Source organism: Lacerta agilis, chromosome 8, assembly GCF_009819535.1.
Source record: "Lacerta agilis isolate rLacAgi1 chromosome 8, rLacAgi1.pri, whole genome shotgun sequence".
Taxonomy (NCBI): domain Eukaryota; kingdom Metazoa; phylum Chordata; class Lepidosauria; order Squamata; family Lacertidae; genus Lacerta; species Lacerta agilis.
Window position 1 is genome coordinate 12428868 of NC_046319.1, and position 12188 is coordinate 12441055.

The 12188-nt window shown below is 48.9% G+C and overlaps 1 pseudogene; it reads left to right on the forward strand.

Annotated features, from left to right (window-relative positions):
- Nucleotides 1-1293: 1293 nt before the first annotated feature.
- LOC117050930 lies at nucleotides 1294-12174 on the forward strand (annotated as a pseudogene).
- Nucleotides 12175-12188: the final 14 nt, after the last annotated feature.

The window sequence follows — 12188 nt, forward strand, 5'->3', positions numbered from 1 at the left end:
AAGCAATGCTAACCTTCATAGGGACTGTGGACAGGACCTCCAGTAGGACATAGTTAAGCAAAGGGCTGTCGAACCCACATCCCTCCAGCTCCCATCAGCCCCAGTAAGCATGGCCAATGGTCAGGGATGAGGACGGGAGTTGGGGGCAAACAACATCTGGAGGGCCAAAGGCTCCAGGAAAGTTCAGAGGTTCGCCATCTTCCTTTAGAATGTTCTTAGTCAGTGGCATAGCATGGGGGGCGTGGCCCCGGGCACAAATTTCTGAGGGGGCGCAACCAGGCACCCCCACGACAGGCTCCCTTATTGAGGCAGGAGCTGCAGGGAGGCAAACTGTGCCCAAGTTGGGACTTTGGGGCTGAGGCGGTGATGACAGTGCCTCCTTCTCCTTGTGGCTGGCAAAGAGATGCCCCATGCGCCCCACTCCTGGGCTGGCTGAGAGGGAAGGAGGGGGAGGGCTCTGCCGCCACCCACCAAGGAGGGAGGGAGGAAGAGGAAGATGGGGGAAGGGCTGCCGGAGCCACAGTGGAGAGCACCTCACTGCAAGGACAGGAGGTCGAGGCAAAACAGGGATGCTCCCGGCTTCACGTTTCTCTGCCTTATCTCTGTTCCTAGGCTGGAGCTAGTTTGCAAGGAGACACTTCCTTGATTAGACGTAGGCCAGCAAAGGAACGGACCACTGCCCAGTCCACCAGAGGGGGGCGCACAAAACCTGTCCCGCCCCAGGCTGGGCACCAGCAACCCACGTTATGCCCCTAGTCTCAGCCACCTGCAAAATGAACCAGCAGAGAGAGAAAGAGAGGCCGAGGGAGAAACACATAAAAAGGGGAACTGCCACCACTCAGACAACTAGTGGGAAGCAGTTATTTGGTCTGACATCCTTAGGAACGTAGGAAATGTGTGTTATTATTAAATCAGATCAGACTGGCAACGGCTCTCCAGGTTTTCAGACATGGAGTCTCTCTCAGCCCTACCTGGAGAGGTTCAACCTGGGACCTTCGGCATGCCAAGCAGGTGCTCCACCACTGAACAACCACCCTACCCTGAAGACAATGAGAAGGCAGGAAGCTGCCTTCTGCTGAGCCAGGCCCATTGCTCCGTCTAGCTCAGTATGCTCCGCACTGACTGGCAGCAGCACTCCAGAGTTTCGGGCAGGGGGCATTCCCAGCCCTACCTGAAGATGCCAGAGATCCAGAGCCCTCCCTAGTCCAAAATCCTATCCACTGTACCACTCCTGCTCATGCTGCTATGATGACATGTTTTTGCTTCAGGTTTACAGGGTTGGCTGGTGTCGCCATGGCGCTGGCGAAACGTCCTCTCTCGCACAGCTTTTGTATGTGTGCACGCACATGCGCACATGCCTCTGGACCAGTCAGAACACCGTAATTGCAATGCCATGGTGCACCTGGAGACAATTTTATCACCCTCGGTAAAATGTGTAAATACCATTAAGTTAGACAGATTTTCTCATTAATTTTCTCTCCCACCGACAGGCCAGGAATTAACACCATTGATTTTCCAGGCCCTGCTCATTATCAATCATCCTGGAACTTAGTCACATTTCATCTGTTCCACCTGCTCCCCGGCATCCATTTGAAGCCCTCAACATATATTAAACTAATAAAGCACAATGGGCACCGCAACCCTCGGTGTTCGGAAAGCCGGGTAAAGAATAAACGAGTTAATTCCCAAGCCTCTTCGCTTCTAGGCTCCAGCGTACGTGGCCTTTACAAAGAGAAAATGGGCACCAGGGCTGGAAATTGCTACGCCAGTCCCAATTTTTTTCGCTGGTCTTTTCCCAAACACTGTCAGGTAAATAAGTCTCAGGGAATATACAGCATCCGGCTAGAACCAGGGAGTATGAAGGGACACTAAGCATCACCATGCAATGCAGGAATCACACCTAAAGCACTCCCAATAGACAGGCTTAAAATGTAATTATAGAGAATGGGGAGAACGGGGTAAATGGGGAGGAGCCGCTTGACCACAGCGGTGGTGGTGTTGTTTGGGGGGAGAGTGATGCATAAGGGAGGTTAAAAAACTTAGAACAAGACCCCTTTGCTGATGCAAGTAAGGGTGATGACTTACTTCCTGCTGGAACTGAGGACTACATCCTGCTGGGACTGAGAACTACATCCATATAAGGATCCAGCAGAGAAACAGAAGAAAAACCCTCACCACAGGGCACCGCCAATGATTATGATAAAAAAGAAACTGGTGAAGGCCTTCAAGGAGAAATTTGCCTGCAATGGTACTGTGATTGAGCACCCAGAGTATGGAGAGGTGATTCAGCTTCAAGGGGAACATATGTCAGTTCCTCATTGGGACTGGACTGGCTACAGACGACCAGCTGAAAGTCCATGGCAGGGGTCAGCAAACTTTTTCAGCAGGGGGCTGGTCCACTGTCCCTCAGACCTTGTGGGGGGCCAGACTATAGTTTGAAGGGGGGGATGAGCAAATTCCTATGCCCCACAAATAACCCAGAGATGCATTTTAAATAAAAGCACACATTCTACCCATTTAAAAAAACGCTGATTCCCGGACCGTCCCTGTGCTGGATTTAGAAGGCGATTGGTCTGGATCCGGCACCCTTAGTTTGCCTACCCATGGTCCATGGGTTTTAAGTGCCTGTGGCTCACCAAAGTCTCAAGGGGGAAGACTGTGGGAATGTTTTGGGATGCAGGAGAGGATATATTGTTTAAGATATCCTATTCCAACTTGTGTTTACAAGTCCCAGAAATTAGAAGAGTTCTCATTCCCCCTTTTAAACACACACACAGCAGATAGCTTGCTCGGGTTTGTTAAAACCTCTGTAATAAATGTCCTGGTATTTTCCCCATTAATCCCTCTCAAAATAAGACACTACACAGTCTTCTATAAAAGCATAAAACGTTTACTCACGAGAAACCGTCTGTTCACAATTGGATCCCAGATGGCAGACTTAAACTTAGTAAAAGTTACATTTGCTCAGGAGAATGTTCCATAAGGAAAAACAGCTCCTTTGTGCTCTCTTGGGTGGAGATCCAACTTTCTCTGGGTGTGCCTTTCTGGCAGTCATAAGTAGTTGGTTTTGACCGTCTTGTTTTAGCTATCCCTTCACTTATGTTCTTATACATTCCCCCAAGTTTCTAGTATTATAAGAGAAGGAGGAGGAAAACAACAACCCCTCATTTGATCTGCTGCATAATCTTATTGTGCCCCTTCTTCACAGCAACCCCCCCCCCAAAAAAAAATCCTTTAAAAGCCAAGGAGTCATAACTATATACCCCCACACAGGGGATTCTCTCCAGCTCCTTGGTCGTTTCCGTCTCCCTTTCCTGCAACTTTTCCTCCAGCTCGACAATCCCCCCTGCCTTTATTTTTCAAGGACAGGCGAGGAATGACAGCCTGCCTGACTTTCTCTCCCTGCACTTAAATCCAGAGCGCATCTGGGGGGCTTTGTTTACCAGAAGCTCCATGAGGCTGAACAAAGCAGCACTTAACAATTTGCATGACAGTTCGGAGCTGATGTATGCAAAGGCTCTGATAATCCCAAACTCATCGTCTCCAAAGGGAAGTGGGCAACCGACAATGATGGGGGGGCAGGGAGGAAACCCTCGCAGGTAATTTGGCCCACAAATTAGCCAGGGAGAAGGGAATTGGCCGGGTCTCACCTGTCATACATTTCAACCCCCCCCCCTTTCCCTGAATCACCTGCTTTGCAATCCAGCCTCAATTGCATGAAACTCTACTAATTGGACGTCCTTCCTCATTCCCATCCCAGGAAACCACGCTGCTGTCTCAACCCTACAGGGATTAGGTGTCCAATTAACGGGGAGAAGCAGCCACTAGATTGCAGATTTCTCTCTCCCACACTCACTCACTCACATACACACCCCGCCCTGCCTCTTAATATTCCTCGCCTGTCCCAATCGCCCAGCACTGAAAGTTTCAAAAGTCACCTCATAAAAACAGATTAGGCTCCCCTCTCAAACGGCTTCCATAAAGATTATCATTACATAGTAATAATTCCAGTTTAGGTGGCCCGTCTGGAATATGGAGAAGATCCTACATGGAGGTACAAAGCTGTCTTATACTGAGTCACAGCCACAGTCCACATCTAGTTTGATATTTCCTACACTCGCCGGCAGCAGCCCTTCAGTGTTTCAGAGGCATTTGCAGCCCTACCTCAAGATGCCAATGGGGATTAAACCTGGGACCTTCTGTCTGTAATGCACGTACTCTGCCAATGAGTTATGGTCTTATCCAAAAAAATAGCCTAAGTTTCTAGTCCTCATGGTTCTGAAGAAAGGGTTGATCGATCGCACAGCGAAGTGCCTTATATTAGGTCAAACCACTGGCCCATCTAGCTCAGTAGTGTTTGAACCAGGCTGACAGGCTGAACCAGGAACCTTTGGTCTCCTGATGAGCTTCTCTCTCTCTCTCTCTCTCTCTCTCTCACACACACACACACACACACACACACACGATGTTGTGATATTATTACAAGCTGAGCTGCAAACGCTGCAGCAGCGAGGCCAGCATGATTGTGTCTGTTTTTATCCTGTGGGAAAGCTACCAGCCATACCAGCTTTCTCACACATGTGATGATGTTTGTACTGTACTGTTGTACTTTACTTTCGGTTCTGGCTCGAGAGATGCTGGACGCTTTTATGCACAGCTCTGAAATCATGAGCTGGCTTGCAGAGACATACTCTGCATTTTATCTGCAATAGTTTATAGCCTTAATGGCTTGTGTGTGTTGTTCTTCAAGCTGGGGAACAATCACATATTACTTATGTGCCCCTGGACTCAAGTAGCCAGGAGAGCACGCACGCTTCGTCCCTACCTGGGGGTCAGTCTAACAACTTGCTCCCCCGGGACGATTCATAACACACACCACATCAAAAGGAGTATGTAGTGCTCATTCATTTCATTTTTAATTTGTATACCATCTTTCTATATTACTACTGTATACACAAGGTGTTTTGCAAGCTGAAGAGACAACAGACAGCCAAAATCACACATGTAATAACAATCTGATCCCATACGAAAATGTCACAATATTGTAACTTTAAAATAGCCAACTTATATCAAATAAAGCAATGTTCAAATAAAGCAGGACTTAGTTGGAAGCAACAGGGGTGGAGCAAGGGGGTGGGTACCACCCGGGGGGGGGGGGTGACACTCGTGACAGGGCCCTGCCCCTTTGATCGGTGCAAGGCAAAGCCAAGCCTAAACATTGCTTGGCGTGTGGCGGCGGCTGGCTTGCTTGCTTGGCCAGCCGCCGGTGCCTGCTTTCCCTTTTTTCTTTTTAAATGGCTTTTTTAGGACTCGGCTGCTGCGGCGCAGAGCTGAGGGGCGGGCCAGCGAGGAGGGGTGTCACGCGGCTGCTTTCCTTTCCTTTTTTTTCCTTTTTAAGGGCTTTTTTCAGTGCTCGGCTGGGCAGAGCCACACCGTACGGAGTGCGCATGCGCAGAATTCCACTCATGCGCACTCCGTGCCGGGTGCTGTACAGGCGCCGCCCCAGGTCCTGGGGGCGGTGTGACAAAAAAAGTCACCCCCAGTACCTTCTAGGCTTGCTACGCAACCTTCGACCAGAAGAGACAATGTCAAAATCAGGATCCTCAGAAAAATGGTACGTTCTCCACACCCTGAACTGTTGATGTATATGGATCATATAAAATCCCAATAAAAGAGAAAGTGTGGCAGACAATGTTAGTCAACCTCAGAGTATGTCCAATGAAAGCAATGGGTTTAAGTAACTAGTGTTACTTAAATGCTTCTCCTGCGTTTCTTGGTCTGACGAAACCCCAACGGAGGCATTTCCTCATGAGCAACATTGGACGCAGTGGACCTCCTCTGGAGATGTCTGAATATTGGATATCAGCCACTGCATTTGAACACAGGAATAAAATCAGGGGAGGCTGATCTTCGGGGGCAAGCGGGGTGCTGCCCCACCAATCTCAGTCAGCCCTCATCCAGCTCCCACCTGCCTGCCTTCTTACAGGTGGGGTGGCCCTGCCTGTCAGCTTCCTCCTCCTTAGCCTCAGTGTTGGTCCTTGTAGAACTCAGCAGAGGGGAGGATGGAATCATAACTAGGAGGAGTTGGCTCTGCTTGTCATTGGCTCTGGCTCCATCTCCTGTTGGCCTTTCTGCCTTCCGCCCTACCAGTCTGAAAAGGTACCAGCCACCACTGTGTCTATATCTCCCTATAGACATAAAAATGTAAGGCTGTCATCACGCTGCAGACTGCATGACTGCTGATAGCATGGCCAGATTTCTTCCTACGTAATCTCAATGCTATCCCTTGTAGAACTCAGCAGGGAGGAGGAGGACAAACCTAGAACAAGCCACCCCTGCTTGATGTTGGCTCTAGCTCCACCTATCTGGCTTCAACTAATGTTTGGGCTCCCTGCCTTCTGCCCACTCTTCCCATTGCTCACCTGTCACCACTGGATAAATTGTGATAGAAGATGGAAGAGATTATAATTTAATGACCCAATATTAACACCATTTTAAGTCATCTCTGACCACTGGCCATGCTTGCTGGGGCTGGCGAGAGTTGGAACCCTACATCATTTGAAGCCCGCAGTTTTCCTGGTTGAAGCCTAGCTGGCGATCCTAGTCTGCTAACTTAAGAACCTTTCCTCCAATGGCTGCAATTATTCGGTAGTGAGAGAAAGGCACTTTGCACATGCTTACAGATGCTCATTTTCCTGCCTACATGCTTACTGCCTGGACCCAATGAACAGACTCCCCCTTTTTTATTTTTTAAGACTCCTGGGCACTTCAATATTTCAACCCTCCATACCAGTCTCACGATACTCGTTCTGCCCACCTTAACACCATATTTCACCCTCTTCCCATGGCACATGACTATGCTCTTCCTCCATGTTCAGAAGCAGTAATGCTTCTGAATTCCAGATGCTGGGGATTGCAGGAGTGGAGAGCAGCTCTCACACTCGGGTCCTGCTTGTGGGCTTCTCATCGGAGCATCTGGCTGACTGCTATGAGACAAGGGTGCCGGGATAGATGGGTCCCTGGCCTGATGCAGCTTCAGGGCTCCTTTTATGCTCTTGCCAGTGACATGTTTCCCTCGCCTTGGCGCGCTTGGATTGGCAGCTAAGATTATATCCACGAGGCCGGCACCGAGCCAGGAGGGGGATCTCTCTTTGCTGTCACACATTTGGCAGAGAGTAGAGCAATTTATAGCAGATTGAAGTGGAGAGGCTGGACAAGCCAAGGCAAAAAAAAAAGAGAGGAGAGGATCTCATTCATTGCCATCCGTATTCCCACCTGCAAAACATGCTTTTGAGAGGGAAAGGGCACTGGAAATGAGCCTGAACGTACATTTGAGATCTGGCAGATATATATGCACATGTCAGTGAGCACACACACACAGGAGACAATGGAGTGTGCCTCCAAGGGTGAAGTCAAACCACGGGACAATCACAGCGCGTGCTGTGGCTGCAGTAACTGGTAACTCACAGATGCTCAAACTCCCCTCTAAGCCTCGCTGATGTGCTCCAATGGAAAGCAGAGCAATATGTTGATGAGACAGTGTGGCATAACGGTTAGAGTGTTGGGCTATGACCTGGGAGACCAGGGTTCGAATCCCCACTCAGCCATGAAGCTCACTGGGTGACCTTGGGCCAGTCACCATCTCTTAGCCTAACCTACCTCACAGGGTTGTTGCGAGGATGAAATGGGGGGGGGGGGAGAGAGAGAGAGAGAACCATGTACACCACCTTGAGATCCTTGGAAGATAAATGGGGTATATAAATGCAGTAAATAAATAAATATTTGGCAGCAGCTTAGCTGCAGGAGTGGCTGGAAGGAGGCGTACAAGCTACCATCCAACCATCTTAGGGACTCCACTCCGGATTTGTGCGGGGTTTACTTGGAAGTTTCACTGCACTCTGTTCTCTTGGAACCTTGCATTTTCAGTGCTCCTAAATGTGTAGCTTTGAAGGATACGGGACAGCTCGTTTCCTGCATGCCTTCTCCAGAGAGATTGGGTGACTTTAGGATGCAGGAGACAGGAACCCTGCAGCAGAAATAGCAGTGGGTCTTTTTGCAAGGTACAAAGAGGCCCGCGGCTCTCGAAACTGGAGGAACTGTTCTGCCTTGCTGGTGTTCCTTTTTAAGTCCATTTCTTTGCAAAACAAAAAAAACTGCCAACTCAATGATTTCCTCCACTGGTTCATTCATCTCTGCAAGTTATCGACAACGCCAGCTGATTAACTACCAGGGAATCTCCCTCCGATAGATCTGTGGGCGGCAACCACCTCGCTGCACAAAGGATTGCAAAATTAGGGCTGGGTTGGAAGGCACCTGCTTTTTGATTAATCATCTATTTTTTCATCAATTAATCAGCTCATTGATTGTGTCTAAATACATTTCCGTATTACCAAAACTTTTAGCCTGCTTCTAGGATGATGAGAGAGGAAACCGCAAAGAAAGGCAGGTAAAAGCTGAGTTCCAAATGTTTTTTAAACACTTGGATGGCCATTGGTCGGGTATTCTTGGTTTCTGCTTTGCACGGGGTTGGACTAGATGACTCTTGGGGTCCCTTCTGACTCTACAAGTCTATGATGGTGCAAAGCACTGTTTTTTAGGGCTCACCTTTACTCGCGTGGAAGTGGATGGATCTGTTTTAGGAACACAAGAAGCTGCCTTATAAGAAATTGGAACCACTGGCCCATTGGGCTCAGTACTGACTGGCAGAAGCTGTCCAGGATTTCAGACAGAAGTCTTTGACCCAGTCCTACCGGGAGATGCCGGGGATTGAACCTGGGACCATCTGCATGCAAAGCCGGTGCTCTGCCACTAAGCTATGACCCTATTCTTAAGACACAGGGATACAGGAAGCTGCTTTATATGAAATCAGAGCATTGGTCCATCAACCCTGTTATCATTGGCACTTACTGGCAGTGGTTCTCCAAGGATTCATGCAGGGGATATTACCAGGCATACCTGAAGATCCTGGGGGTTGAACCTGGACCCTTCTGCATGAAAATCAAATGCTCCACTACTGAGTGATGGCCCTTCCCTGTCAACTTCTCTCCCGTTGCTACACACACACACACACACACTTTAAAGGGAACACTCATTGCTCAGCGGTGGAGCACAGGCATTGCAACCAGTCCCAGGTTCAAATTCTGGCATCTCCAGGTGGGGCTGTGAAAGAATCATGTCTGAAATCCTTGGGGAATGGTCTCAGGCATCGTAGACACTGATGTGCTAGTTGGACCAAGCGGAAGTTGGACGCGGTCGTCTGTCATGGATGCTGGAGTAGCTAGGTTCCTGCACTGAGAAGGAAGGGGGCTGGGATGGAGGACCTCTAAGGACCTGCCGAACAAATAACATTGGCATTTCATCAGGCTGTTTCATGTGTTACAGGCAAACCTTTGGGACTCCAGGTATTTGCCAAACTACAGCTCCCATCAGCCTCAGCCAGTCTGGCCAATGGACAAGGATAATGGGAGTTCACCAAAATCTAGAGGGCCAATTACCCTCCCATACCTGGGCTATTGGAAGAGTGAATGAATTCAACAGGTGCAGCAGTAGCTTCAGCCTGGATTTAAACTTAGTTTAGGGTCCTGCCAGCTCCCAAACTGGCTGGATCAGCACAGGTGTGTGTGTGTGGGTATGGGTGTGTGCGTGTGGGTGTGTGCGTGTGTGAGTCCGACTTAATTCTTGCAGGAGCCTTGACTCTCCTTGCTCCCACCCACTTCCTTCCTACACACCCACATACACAGAAGGCCCTGGGTGTTTTGTTGTGTTTAGTTTAATCTTCTGCACCAAGGGTGACTGACTGTAGCGCGCAAACTGGGACAGGTGGCCACATGTGCGGCAGTTTCCAAGGCAACAGATGCAGCCAGCTTGTGGCGCTCATGATGCTTTCTGCTGTTCGACAAGGCCTCTGGGCGCCTGGCAGAACCCTTCCCGCAAGGAACTTCCTGGAGTCTCTGAAGCGGAGAAAGGGAAGGAAAGAGGGAGATGAAAGACTGGGTCTCCGCTGGCAGAGCATCTTCCAGATGGGGCTGGGAGTGAACTCGTGCCTGCCAGTCAGTGTAGGGAGTAGAGAGCTAGATGGACCCAACGGTCTGACTCCGTATAAGGCAGATCTCTACATTCCTATCGAAAACCTGGGCACTTCTATATGCAGGGCATGTGTCCACATTTCCTGGCCCTGCTGAAAACATGGGTGAGCCACCTCAATCCAGCAATCGGATTTCTTCCTTGACTTGTCCTCCCCCTGTGGAAATGCTAGCAAAATGTTCCCCTCTGGCTAGAATGTCCCAATTGGAAGGTCTCGGTGCCAGAAACGCTGCAGAGGTCCTGCTGATCCGTGCTAGATGTACCACAGCTATCCTTTGTTCCTACGATGAAATGGAAGTTTGATGGGCGTTGGAAGATTCGGGACAGGTAAAAGAAAGTCCCTCTTCGCACGGCACCTAGTGAACCTATGGAACTCCCTGCCACATGAGGCAGTGGCGGAAACCAACTAAGAGGATTAGATGAATTCATGGAAGAGGATTTAGACGAATTCATGGAAGAGAGGGCTGCTCCTGATAGCTAAAAGCCACAATGGCCGACTACGCTCTGCCTCCACTTTTGGAGGCAGCAATGCTTCTGAATAACAGTTGCCGGAAACCACACGAGGGGAGAGGGCTCTCGAGCTTGAATCCTGCTTGCTGGTTTCCCACAGGATGCCCAAGCAGAGGAGCCATTGGCCAGTTCCAGCCTGCTCTTCTAACCATCCTACGAGAGAGAAGAGAGTTATTTCTCCTCTTCCTCAAATTGTAAGTTGGAGGCACCAAAATGTCATCTTTTCAAAACAGTGGCGGGTTGCCCAAGACATCAAGCAGAGAAGCTGGACTGTTCCTGCCTCTCCCTTCTCCACCCACCCCCACCCACCCCCAGCCCCTTTGCTGCAATAACACAGAGTTTTATTAAGCCTTATGAATTTTTTAGCAGTGCTGGGAGCTATAGATTTTTTAACTCAGGCAGATATTCCGCTCCACCTTAAAGTGAAAAACAGCCTCCTGAAAACTAGAGCAGCAATTCACCACTTAAGGAGGCAATCCCAACAGAGAGAGGGCAGAGGCGAAGAAAAAGACATCTCCAGGAAAGGCCAGAGAAGGCCACTTACTGTCAAATCCTTTGGGGGAAGATTCAGTGAGTAGGACATTTTGGGTCCAAGTGGGACTGATAGTTCTGTTTTGTTATCACCGAGTCTTACATGAGAAGGGTTTGTTTTCTGTGGATTGCCTGTCTCATGCCTATCTCCTCTGCCCAGCCATTGGCTGAGCTTCTGTGATGTCACGGAATGTTCAGAAACACCCTGGAGTGGCCCCTCTCAAATATTATAAAAAAAAAAGTAAAGTCAATGGGGCCTGTAACCATGCGAGGAATAATAGATGTTACCCAGTAGAAATAACAATTCAATTTCTAGTGACAGTAATGGATTATAAAAAAGATATGCACTAGACTAATATTAGAACACATTATGGTACATAAAATCACATGTGAGACAGATGAATATGGCAGGCAACATGAAAAAAATAAAAGCATTGAATGAGCTAAGAAAAATTCCATTGGGAAGGTGGATATTGGACAAGTATGTTGGGTTGTTGGTGACATCTCAGATTTTATCTTTTTATATATACCTATATTACAACAGTAAGGTGGCCTTCTCCTAGGGAATTCTGGGTTCTGATCCTGCTTTGGACCCAACAAAACAGACCAGTCCTTCCTCCAGATCCTCCTTCCCCCACCCATCCCAACTTTGAGAGGTAAGTTGTGGGTGCCTAGTTTGTTTCACTCAAACCCTCTTCATTTATTTTATTACATTTATCTCACTTTGCCCTCAAGGTGGTATTCATGCTTCTCCTCATCCCGAGCCCCTGTTTACCCACACAACATCCCTGATAGGTGGAGACACTGGCCCACGGTCAACCAATGTGCTTTATAAAGGCCAAGTCAGGATAAGAACCCAGGTCTCCCAGGCTTCTTCATTCAACATCCCAACCACTACACCAAACTGCCTTTCTGTATTCTTTCTGTGCGCCCCTAAACCTCCGTCCTCTCCCTTTCCCAGGCGAGGAGGAGGCCTGGAATGAGGACAGCCAAGCAGCCAAGCCAGGGCTTTTTATCTTCTTGAGCCACTGGTCCTCCTCATTACACTAATGTCATTAAGGCTT